Here is a 13539-nt window from a genome sequence, read left to right on the forward strand (position 1 = left end):
AGTGCGAAGAAAAGATCAGACTTGATAAAACAAATTCAAAACAAATCCCTTGACCAATTTCATATATCGCACTCATTTCAGTGAAATTCAAGTAAGTCAAATAAGAAATTGAATGCTTTTGGGATAGCGCTGATTTGGGATGGGTGAAAATACAACGAAAAAAAAGTCGGAAAATTGCATATAAGAAATAACGTCGACGAACAACGACGGCGACGACAACGCGACGATCGAACGCCAAAAAAAAATCGGCAACAAACACAGTGAATAGAAAATGAACAAACCCAACAACACCGAATCGTACACACACAGAAGACAAAACGCAACTAACAAATTATATAGCGTACATTAGAAAATACAAACATCTTTCATGCGGAGTGTTTGTTGTTCGGTGGTTGTGTGACGTTGCTGCCTTTGCCGTTGTCGTCGATCTCTATCAATTGCCATCGTATGTAGAGATTTTTGTAATTCTCTTTGAATGCATTATGCTACCACACCGAAGCCGCTCAACACACAAAACTACTGCTTACATATACATCAATATATGTGGCATTTAAATTCGGCATAAGACGGTAACACGACAATATATACTACTATAAAATGTGTAATATGATTCGCATTTCGAAAGTTTTCTTTCCTTCGTTGGCCCTCCAATTTGTTCGTGAGCGTGTGTGTACGAGATTGTATTTGCTTTTACTGTCGGGCCCATTACCCACCAGTCTCTTGACACCCAATCTTATACGTGCCAAAGGTAGAAATAAAAGTGCTTCCCGATGAATCAAACAGTGAAAACGTTTTACGTTTCTCACTAGAAACGAAGAAATTCACATTTTTTGGAATTTGCATATACATTTTCCGATGAAAACAACAGGACGACAAAAAATATTCACGAATATATAATTTCAATAGTTGAAGTAACTGATTAATCTGGCTTATATTCTCTTTTTTCTTCGGAAAATTCAAATCGGTCACATTTAAAAATAATTATTTTTTATTACTGATCATCAATAACATCAAATAGACCCAATCTTGACGTTGTTTTTGTTTTCCATACAAACACAATTTATATAATAAAAATTATGATATAGTGTTAATTTTGATGTTTTTGAAATGAGGAATAAATTCAATGAGGTCGTTACCATAAATATTAAATGCGAATCTCATTTATGTGTTCGAGTGTGTTGATTGTGCGCATCGACAGTGTGCAAAACAAATGACCGAATTTTCAATGCTCGCGTGACAACAAAGTGACTTAAGTGATAACAAAGTGACTTAATGATGCAAATAGAAAGCTCAACGATATGGTCAATCAAAAGAAGAAGTTTTCAATTTCTTTTTCATGTGTCACAAGATGGTGACGGTATTTGGCAGCCAATTTTGAACCGTTTTGTTTATGGTATTGAGTAAACGATTTTGCGATCGAGCCAAACACCGAACCACCGTCAATGCCAAGAGACCCAATCCAATGAGGTGAAAATGCTATTAGAGCTTTTCATATTTTACATTTGATACAAATCATGATTCGAAATGGATACATGTAAATGATAAATTTTTGAGTGAGAAAAAGTGCATAAAAAAGCCAACCAAATCTATTTCGTGGCACCCTATTCTACACAGAACAAATGTGAAATCCATTATCATCAATGCATATAGCATACGCAGCGTAGATAAGAGCATTGAACAGTTTATATCTATGCATGCATATATTGTTAATGTCAGCAATCGGCGAAAGAAATTTGTTGTTGTAGTCAGGGTCCTGCTGTTGGACATCATTGCATCGTCAATATGAACACTACGTTATTGTTGTTGTTGGATTGCAAATCAAATCGAGTTGTGTGGAACGTCACATTCGGATGCTCAAAATTATCGAAATCATTTTATGATGATGCAACAAAACAAATACTAATTTGCCATCATCGATTTTCCAGGAATAGCCTGAATTCATATTCAAAACAGCCCTGCATTATATATTATTATTTCATTCTATACAATCATATTACGGGAATCGGGTCCGTGTAGGTAAAAATGCATGCACACAATGTACACATATTCATCTAGTATTACTCTGGTTACGAACAAGAAAGACATAGAAATCGCAAGGCATCCCCATTCCATTCGCCCATTTCGATACACACACTTGCTCTCTGTCTCTAAAGCAATGGCTGCTGTATGACATGGCATGGTTGTTAGATAAAACAGAACTTTTCCATTAAAATGTAATGCATTGCTTTAAACTTATTTATCAATCGAAACAAATAAAACAAATAAGTATAATGGAATTCAATTGAAAAGTTTTTTTTCCTATCTCTTTCTCTCGTGCTCTCTCTATCCCTCTCGTTCACTTGCTTACTTGCTCTGCTCTCTTTGCGAATATTTGTTAGTTTCATTCGTATCACTCTCCATGTTTCTGTCTCTTTTTTTCGTATTCACACATACATTTCGTATGGATGCTACTTTTTGGCACATGGCAAAAGGACACGAGAGAAAGGATATATCATGTCTCGTAAGTGTATACATTTTTTTCCATTCGTAATTATTGATAGTTATATGTAACAAAGTAACTGAAGAGAGAGACACAGGAGAAAAGGCGAGTGCAGATGATATACACTTTTTCCACTTGTTTTTTTTTTACATTATCTCTCTCCCTCTCTCTCCTTTACTCTCACACTGACATTCGGTGCTCTAAAACAATTTTCTAACTGATAGTGAATATATTTAGTGCAGATTCATATTCAGCGTGACGAGCTCGATAAAGAAGAAAAAAAAATGCACACACAGCAGCAGCAGCAGCGACAGCAACAGCGACAGTAAAGCACAACAGCAAGACATATCGAATATACGAACTTTAACGCTCACTTACATATTCATATTGATTTAAATGGAAAGAAGTGAGCGAAAAAACTACTTTTAAGTGGAAAACTGATAGAGCGGTCCATGCAGTTCCATAAAAATATTGATGTTTGCTGCTGTTGCTTCTGTTTCTGCTGATGTTTTTACCGTGCTCATTTTGTTATTTAGACATTTATGCTATGTGAGTGTTCACAACAGGGCTCTTGCATTTGTTCTGCTGCATACTTTTTTTTGTCTCTTCTTTTGCTCGATTTCTGTTGCTGTTGCTGCCGCTATTGTTGTTATTGCTGTTTTGTTCTTTGATTTTTGTGTCTCCAAACACTCGAACACTCAACGGGATAATATATTACAATGAATTTCGCAAACAGATTTCGGTGATTCGTTCGATGATTCACAGAGTTTGCCAGCTATATTCGTAGATTATTCTGCCGAGTGGGGTACAGAGAGAGAGAGAGAGAGGGAGAGAGCGGCAATTCTCCATCGAATTCAATAGTCAGTGGATATATAAATTTATTTAAAACTATTTGTTGCTGTTTATGGAGTATAAAAGATTTTAAACCGTACCAAATATATCATCATCATCAGCATTTTTGGAGGCAGTATGTGTCTGGGGCCACTCCGATGCAATGTCTCTTAAAGCAGACAAAAAGGGTTTTTTCTTTCGTTGGCGCGTTATTCAGTTGAAAAATCCATTGAATATAAAGTTTTGCATTTAGCCTTAGAGATAGGAAATTTCTCTACTCCACCCCCACCCCTCTCTTCCAGTGTAAGTGTACGTGTTGTATGGTCGAGAGAGTGAGAATCGGTTCTTGATTGCAATAAGACACCTGCACTTCATGAGCAATTCAAGCACCTTATTCCAATTTTCACCTTCAAATCACAACTTTAATCCATTCTCTTTGCTTATATGTTTTATTGCACTTATTTGCTTGCTCAGAATTATTCGAAAAGCGTCAGTTTAGTTCAATTCAAACGATCTCATTTGCAATTGCAAACCCAACCATATAAGTCACTCGAACTGTTTTTATGCAGTAGTTGGCAAAACGGGCCAATTGTTTTTACCCTCACATTTTCTCTTTCTTTCTTCATTTTTCTCCGATCCATTCATTTTTTTCGGTCTCTCCTTCTTTCTTGGCCTTTTTTTGTTGCCTATTGCCAAATAAGCAAAACTACAGTATTTTGCATCAAAGTCATTGTGCACGTGTTCTGAAATGGCCCGAAGCGTAAATCGTTTCTCCAATAATATAATCTTTTATAACAGGCAATAGTTTGAGTTAGAAACTGGTCATTACGTTATTACGGCACCGGTTTTTAATTGTGTTGGTTGAAAAGTTTCAGGTCAAAATCGAAATGCGAACACAATGCCTTGAAACTAAATTAAAAGTTTTGTTTAACAACATCCGTTGCAAAATTAAAATACACAACAAGCGTAATTTTTTTTTTTCGTTTCGTTCATACATTGGAAGAGCATGGAAAATAGCAAATAACCGAATCAAAGGAAGCGGCAAATGCTACACGAAAAGCTTGGATAGCGGAGAGGTCAAAGAAATTGTCTGTATAAAGGCAGTGAATAGTGAGAGAAAGCAGGTGTGAGTATGGGAGAGTAAGAAAAGTCTATAGGATGAGATATGGAGTAGGGGTTGGAAGAGAAAATCAATGAAAAGCATGAAGAAACCAATTACGATAATTACGCATTTATTGCTGCTTATTTATCCGAAACAAGCAAACACAGTCAATGGTAGCACGAAGCCAAAACGAGAGAACAATGATGGATAAATTGCACCACGCCAAAGCCACATACAAAGCACTGCCATATGCACAACACACTTTGCTGTTGCTGTTGCTGTTGCTGTTGCTGTTGCTGCTGCTGCTGCTGCTGCTGCTGCTGCTGCTGCTGCTGCTGCTCACAGCGAAACCCAAATGACGAAGAGTGAATTGAATACAGAAAAACTTACATTTCATTGGAGTGGCGAGAGCAGTCAACAATGACAACGATTGATGGTTATATGAAACGGTGCACACGGCAAACAACAAAGATGAAACTGGCACTTGTATGCAGCGAACGCACGGTATCGCGTACAACACCAATAACCTATGAAAATGCAGAGGAAATGGAAAAATTGAAAATAATAAACCGCATAAAAGTATTCAGAAATTCAATTGTGTGCATTGTATTGATAAAGTCAAACGCAACACATATCGACCATCGAAGCGCACAGCGCAGGGTTAATGGCAAAAAGTGCCTATACAGAATGGTAAAATCAAAGGAAAATTCCATTTGAATTGATTCGATTCAGATCGTTTAGTGCAAAATGTTCATTGCAGCAAAAGCAAAAAAAAAAAAAAAAAAAAAAAACAATTTCATGTCATTAAGACTCAATACCTGACGATTTTCAAATTTTGGTTATTAACGTTATTTTTTCTACCTAAACTTGGAAAATAAAATAAATTCCATTGCTTATAATGAATAAACAATGAAAAAAAAAAAATTAATTAAAATCGAGCATGAAGGCAACGGATGGAAAGGAAAATTATCAAACGAAATTTGAATGGTGGTGATGTGGCACGCGTACAGTGGACTACAGATATCGTTCACGTGATACACTCACACAAACGTGTTATTCAAAAAAGAATCGAGTTAAACGACTCATTGCGCTCGTCAACCGAAGCAATTTGCTTTGAAAATGATATCAACAATCCCGAATTGAGTACCATAAACGTATATACATATGAATGGGTCAGAATAAAAATCGAACTTGTACGCTGAGTCTATAAAAGTGGAACACAGAGTTTTTTTTACATAGTTTATTTGATGTAATACAACCACAATTCTGTGTAAAAAAAACTCTGTGTTCCACTTATATAGACTCTGCGTACAAATCAGATGTTTATTCTGACCCATTCATATATGGAATGGAAGAGCATTGCCATTCGCAGGCCATCACCAATATTTGTGATCTATGGCCGTATATTTATTTGCGCATGTGCTTCAATTTCATAAATAATATTCCAAACGGAAACATGTTGACTGAAAACTTTTTTTTCTCATTATCTTTGCGCTTTATTATAACTTCAACAATTGCTACAGTTTACCACGGTACTTTTTCTTCGCAATTTTATCCGCTCTCAGTGCAATTTTATTTTTAGTTGGTCGTCCACTCGTTACGTATTTATTATCTGCTGAAATGTGCAGTTTAAAATTGAAGATTCGTTCCGTGAAACGAGCATACAAATAATAACAACGACAAAACGGTGGAGACGTTCATTCCATGATTATGAGAGTACAATGTCGGTACATATTATTAACGAATTTCCAAAACCAAACGAGTTCGAGAACGGCAAATGGGAATGGATTGATGCATATAGAAGCACTTTATCAGCGATTGTACGCATATCGAGGCATGTGTACTTGATGAATTAAAAATAATGACGAGCAAGACCGCGCAGATTTGCAACGTGCTCGCATTAGTGATAATCGAAAAAAAGAAAGGCAATCATGGCGTGGTGACAGCTCTTGCCAGAGGATGCCAGAAACAGACCAAATAACATCGATATGATGACAGAAATGTGAACGAATATAGATATATGTGTTTACCATTAATAACCTTTGACCAAACTAAAACTAATGTACAACAAACAGTTTTGAAAATGTCTGCTCCCCACACTAATTTAGCTAATCAAAATTCCTTCATTGAATCTATAATCAATTAATTAATGCAATGGTGTATATACATCGCTTTAAAAGTACTGAGCATGACCATTATGAGTTTTCATTCATTTTTCTGTCATTGCTTTATCGGTCCTTGTTGTTAGAATCGATTGACGGTACTCAACTATGCACATGTACGTGTCGAAATGTCAAGAAGCCAATGCATCTTATGTACGATTGGGTCCATGTATATTTCATAAAAACATTTTAAATACTGACCCAAAAGTCTATTCAATATTTGCTCTTGGTTACACCATGGCCATATAATTGAAATAACACACATTTTACCAATCGAACAATTATAAAAGCTTTAAATACTTTTTCATCCGCCATTGGATGGATCATTGTGGAATATCCTCAAAATCCAATTATCATAATAAATATACGATTCTCCTTGCAATTCTCAGAATGACTCATGTGAATGGCTGTATTTTTGTGAATTTTAAAAGCATTTTTTTTTATTCGCTAATACTTTTTGTGGATCGCGTGTTTCCAATTTTCTCGGAGAAAGCACAATATCATTGCGTCTGTTGACGTAAATTTTCAAATACGCGACAGCATTTCTTCAGCACCGTTCAGCACGGTCACATGCCATACTTTAAACGAATAACAAATATTGTGCATAATGTTCATTTGGTAGAAAATTGGAAAATTTGAACATTCGAATTCGGACCAAACACTGACACACCGTTTATTTGTATATATACACATAAAGCGTACAACGTACATATAATATATGATAGATGTATAATATGATTATCATTTTACTTACTTATACTGTCACTAGTCTATTGCTCTTGCCTGACTTGGTCTTATGTTTGTTTATTTTAATGCGGAATATGCGTACAATCATGCACCATATATGGCTATACGGCACAGTGGCTAAACTAAACGAAGTGCGCATAAAATTTATCAAATCATTTTGGTGATTTTTCTGTAGATTTGTTTGTTTTCAATTAAATAAAGTGAAATTTTGTTTGTTTGTTATGATTCCAGTCAATCATACTTGAAGATTTAAAAGGAGCCTTCTCTGAGAAGGGTAATTGTGAAACAACGTGAGGGATAAGCAAAAAATAGTATAAAAATAATAAAAATTGAAAAGACTAGGGTCAAAATCGATTGCGAGGGGAAAACCGCAACAGATCGAAAGAAGAGGTGTTCACCTGCGAGGAGGTAACATATCGCCAGGAGGGAGTAATCAAAAACCTCGGACTCCTGGTCAGAAGGTATGTAACGAAATAATTTTGTCGATTCTATTACCCGAATGAAATAAAAACCAATGAAAGAAATGAAATAACTCTTGTGGAAGGCATTATTTTGGGCCCTGAACATTCGTTGAAAACACAATACATGGAGTGAAGCTATGAGTCGTTGAGAGTTGAGTGAAACACATGATGTACCCGTTTCCATTGCCTGTACCCGTTCTCCTTCTTGCACCAAACCAATTTAAATGGAGAATTTGTGATTTTCTTTTTTTATGTATGTACAAGTTATAATAAAATTTATTTACTAAATAGAGCGAACGCCAAACATTCTGATGGTGGCTCATATTGTTGCTCATGCTGCTGCTGCTGACAACGACGACGACGGCGATTCTTTGGTGCCGCATCCAATCAACCCCTCATTGTCGATGTCTTGTATATATGAGTGTGTTGCACACGAAACAGGCAACAAATACAGTTTGCACCATATCGCATCACATTCAATCGTCTCATTATAGCCACACTGTCAACGGACTCGATTATTAATGCCCAATAAAGTGCCCAATATGTAAATACATGGCTTTTATATATATATAGATATATAAATATAATGCATATATAAAATTCATTACGCGCTATTCAACACACTCAACAGTTGATAGAGATCGGTATGATGTGCATACATCTTCTGTTCGTATGTTAATTGATTGAATTCGGAGAAGCGTCGGCTGTTCTGTTTAATTGAAATCCGTATGATATTGCTTAGAGAATTCTTTGATTTTGAATTTGAGCATAAAGTGATGAAAACCGAGTAAATTCATCATCATCATCATTTCGAGTTTCGAACTGTAATTGAATTCAATTCGATTGAACAAACAATACTTGAGTAAATGTTACCGCATTTATTTGGCAAAGCCATTTACAATATTCCATTAAATTAATTTTCATTTCAATATTTACACATTCGCATTTCCGATACTCCACCAACTCGTACATATCCGCATGCCATTAATAACCGATGATAATAAAAATCCTCTTCTGTTCCTCTCATTTGAATGATGGTGATGTCGGTGTTGGTGTTGGTGCTCATGCTCTCCAATAAGTGTTATAGAATCGACTGCAAGCGACCAACGATATAAATATACAATATATAGTACAATATTGCTGTGTACCCCTGTCTCATGATTTCATATCAAACAACGGGTCGAACGCAATTACGATAAGACGCAATGAGTTTTACGCATAAAAATCATCGTCCGAAATCATCAACCGAAATTTTTATGTGGCCATAATACAATCAAAAAATCAGTACGAATATCACACATCGTTTTGTCGTAGTACATGCGCTGCATTGTATTTGATTGTAAGGCAAGAGGGTTGCGTGCTAAATTTACGGCAAAATGGTCATATCACTTGACACATTCGATGTGTATGTTGGTGTCTGTGTCTGATATGCATGTATGTGTGAATCGCCCTCTTTGCTGCCAGCACCATGGACAGGAGAAAAATAGATGCGTTATTACTAGAAAAATATAAACTCTTTAAAGCATCACAACTAAATAATATTATGCATACAAAACAACACATTAAATTCGATGAATGTTTGCATGAAACCATTTGATATTCGCTGACTTAAAGATTCTTTGCCCATTCTTTTTTGTTTTGTGTTTGGTCTGTGTATCCGCTTGCTCCACACCGTTCAGCAATCACCGAAAAGTGAAACGATAACGGCTGCAACAAAGGAAAATTGAATGAATATGAATTGACATAGACAAGAGCAACAACATTAGAGCTCATGAGCTTCAACTGATTGAGTGGTGTTAGTAGCCGTAATTTTGAGATTGCGAAAATGGAAGAATCGGCTGCACGCCACCATATAGCATACACACACAGAGAGATAGATAGAGAGAGAAACATAGCGTGTACATAATACGCCAATAGTACGCACAACCAACAGGACATATAGTATAAAGCACGCGGAAATTGGTGTACTACACAACAAAGTGTCGGGGCTGCTTCATTTCTCCACATGCAACATCTATGTACAGTGTGATTGTGCACACGGTAAAGACGAACAAGCATACGAACGAAACGACAGAACGAACGAATGGGCGAGCAAGTGTATACCGAGCCGGATATAAACGTTCGTTGGCAATATAGGTGCAATAGCAAGCTATACGGAAAATTGTCTTTCTGTCGCACGAGCGACACACCGCTCGTGTTGAATTTCCATTCAATTCGCCACAGAATTGAAAATTATGACGACGCACACCAACCATACGAATGAAACATTTTGCTGTTTTAACAACATCCCAAACAGTTTGAATATGAACGTTGAACGGGTAACAGTTTCAATGTGATGCACTCTCGAAACATTTTCAATTTCAATTCATATATATTCAAATGTTACGTACTAGAACTAATATCCGAATCACGTATACCATAAACTAACCAATTTATTTTTGATTGCTGCATTTTAATTACATCTAAATGTATATACAAATCTATTTACTTCACAATTTCACATACATTCGTAAGTCAAAAAGTTTAAAACAAGTGAAAAATTGATGTACATGTAAATATGATTTTGTATTTTTCGTTAAAGTAAACGTTTCGCGCTACAAACAGTAATTTTTCTGCAAAATGACATAGAATAAGAAAGAGAGTGGACGAGAGAGAGAGAGAGTAAAAGAGAGAAAGTGACAGAAGCAGAAAGTGAACAGTGCGAAGCAATTTTATACAAATTAATATAACGTTTAATTATTTATCATTTTGAAGACTTATCCGCAAGACGCGCCAGAAGTTGGAAATTGATTCTTATGTACAAGTAAATAACAACATAATTGAAACTCAATTCGGGTGTATTACACACAAATAACTTATCGTAACAAAAAAAAAATCAACACTTAACGTATTAGCAGTTGAGAGAAAAAAGGAAATTGTTTTGTAAAATCATTGTGAATGACACTGTGTGTGTTTGTGTTTGTGTACAAAGTGAACTAAATTACATAGTATAAAACCCAAAGAGCACCCGGTCCCATGAATATCAACACAGGCAAAAAAACTGCTTTCGAGATTACAATATAAACAATAAAACGTGACATTTTCAAGTACTGTGCTCAGCATCCAACAAACCGGAAGCGCACTCACTGACGACTTTGCTGTCCACTCCAATTTAGGTAATTAAAAAAAGCAATACATACAAAATATTTGTATTTATTACCTTCCGTCCTTCATGGTGTAAAATAAACGAATGAAATTTAATCCGAATGGTGGATATTTTGATGAATACTCAAAACTATTCTGTTTATTACTTTAATATCAAAGGCAAAGTAGAGGAAATTTTTGCTTATAAATTTAAATTAAAAGAAACTTGACTAAATTTCAATTAGATTCAGCACTTCAACCTCTTATTTTCGTCTGTCAGTTCAGCTCTTGTGCATCATAAAGCAGCTTCATATATGTTTCAAAATGAAAATCCAAACGGAAAGGAAAGATAAACAATAATATTTTAATTGAAACGATGACAATACGAAATGTTGAAAATGTATCAAATAAACAAAAATTCAATGCAATTTTTGGCTGGTAATTAGAACGGCTGGCCACGCTGAGGAGCACATGCTCTTATTTAATATTTATTAATAGAAGAAAAACTAACAAGAAGCGATCCAAATAAAGCCGCAATATTGTTCAGCTAATACCGCTCAATTTATCTGCATAATAAAAGGCAATTCAATGTGAAAGTAATTTTAATAAATTAAATATTTAAAATAAAACCCTCACGCGCGCTCGTTTATAAAACTCGTATCACAATACGTTCTCTCGAGCTATTTTACTTGCTGCATTTAGTTTTTTAATTACATTATTTTTTTTAATTACACAAACGATAAAAAAAAAACACATACACACACAAACCCAAACACACACCGCAACGAGGAATAGTCAAAGCAGCTGACGAACAGACTGATGGCTATGAGTAAAATGAAGGGAACAATTAAGTACAGAATATACACAAATATAGAGCAGCTCGGTGCCGACTGCAAAGAGTAAACTGTGCAGGAATAAAAAGCATACAGTGCAAGCGAAAGAGCGTAGAGAATGAGAGGAGAAAATTGTATTTACATTGTGGGTAGCGTGCGCGCGGCACACAATTTTGATTGAATTTTATGAACAGTCCTATTCAACTACCGCATGATAGTCATCATATTTATTTAATAACAATTCATTTGTTCCATCACATCTCGTCTTTTTCTCAGAATCTCGACTTGTTCACCATCGGTGGATGTATGTATCTTTTTGAAGAGTCTATATCTCCGTCTCTCTTGCTTACATTTTTCTTTTTATATTTTGCCCGTTCAAGTCACATTTATAGTCTCCTGAGATATGCACATTTTTGTGATCGTATTGTTGTTGGTTTTGCTTGTGCTGTTGCTATTTTATACATTCAAGTAACCTGTTTTTGATTGTTGCAAAAACCGTCTGTGCAAAGTTTTACTTATTTCATATATCAGATCAATTACATTACATCATTCAGACCGTACAGTCGCCAATTATGACGAAAAAGTTATGAGTTGATGTGCGTGTATTTTTGTATGTGTGTGTGTGAGTGTACATTTTTTACCTCATACATGGGCTATAAAATGGCGAGAAGTGCGAGAGTCGAGTTTGCAAAAAAGGGAAAAAGTGCTGAGCTGTTTGTTCTTCTAAATGAACAATTATAACCTAATGAGTAAAATTGTGAAGTGAAATCTGCAAACGCGAAAATTTCCACATGCGTTAAATATAAACGGCGGATGCATGGAAATCAAGCAAACAACAACAAAAACATGGAGAACGAAACCCAAACCATCACAAACAAACAATATCAAATTGTGCACAATTCGTTGAGAGCCTTAATTCGGTTACGTTTGTACATGTCTTTGAGAATGACGGCCGCTCATAAACTTATGATTGGCATGAGCGTAGCTGGTGCGATCAACAGTAAAACACCACTGAATTATGGATTACCCCGCATACTATGAATGGATGATGATGACGATGATGAAAAAGAAAAGTAGGAAAAAGAAAGTAGGAATGGAAAGATTAATTTTTTACCCGAATAGCAACGCTTTCCAATTCTCTCGATTCATGCACACCAAAAGCCGCATCGAAACAAAATGATATAAAACCGTGCAAAAAAGAAACGAATAGACGAATAACAAAAATGCACATAGCAAACAAATACATACGTTAAAATACTTTGCGCCATATAAAACAAAACCAAAAAAAAATATTCATCGTGAATATAATGGCAGCCTTGTTTCGTTTCGTTTCGTTTCCGAAAATTAAACAATTTCGCTCAAAATACAATTTATTAATTGATATTTTATCTTATATACGCATATATACGCACAGCGCGCGCACATTCAATTAAATTACGATAAAAGATAAGGGAAAAACACACAAATAAATACAACAGAGAAACATATTATATGCGATGTTTTATTTACGCGCGCAAAGACATAACGTTCGGTGTTTTATGTGCTCGCCGAATGGAAAGCAAAGTAAAGGAGATTTTTGTTAAAAAGAAATCAAGAAAAGTGGCTGCAAGCAAACGAGCAAGCAAGCGACTACGAGAAATGCTCCTTCATTCGTTTCGAATGTATCTTTCGGTCGCTTGCTCCAGCTCACCCGCACATCTTTCACTCTCTTTCTCCCTGTGCACTGGAACATTGTATATTAAAGTTGTAGATAATAATAATCGGAAAATGAACAATATGTGTGGTGGTGATGGCGGTGGTG

At 35.6% G+C, this 13539-nt stretch overlaps 1 protein-coding gene across 1 annotated transcript in view; it reads left to right on the forward strand.

The window, feature by feature from the left end:
• The first annotated feature begins 9758 nt into the window (after nt 1-9758).
• LOC116352270 (LIM/homeobox protein Lhx9-like) overlaps nt 9759-13539 on the forward strand; it is a 34251-nt gene continuing 30470 nt past the window's right edge. Inside the window, exon 1 of the mRNA XM_031784743.1 lies at nt 9759-10937. The gene's annotated coding sequence lies outside the window, so the exon portion shown is untranslated. The remainder of the gene's footprint in view (nt 10938-13539) is intronic.

This window comes from Contarinia nasturtii, unplaced genomic scaffold (genome assembly GCF_009176525.2).
Source record: "Contarinia nasturtii isolate CC-2019 unplaced genomic scaffold, AAFC_CNas_1.1 Cnas_scaffold_187, whole genome shotgun sequence".
Classification (NCBI taxonomy): domain Eukaryota; kingdom Metazoa; phylum Arthropoda; class Insecta; order Diptera; family Cecidomyiidae; genus Contarinia; species Contarinia nasturtii.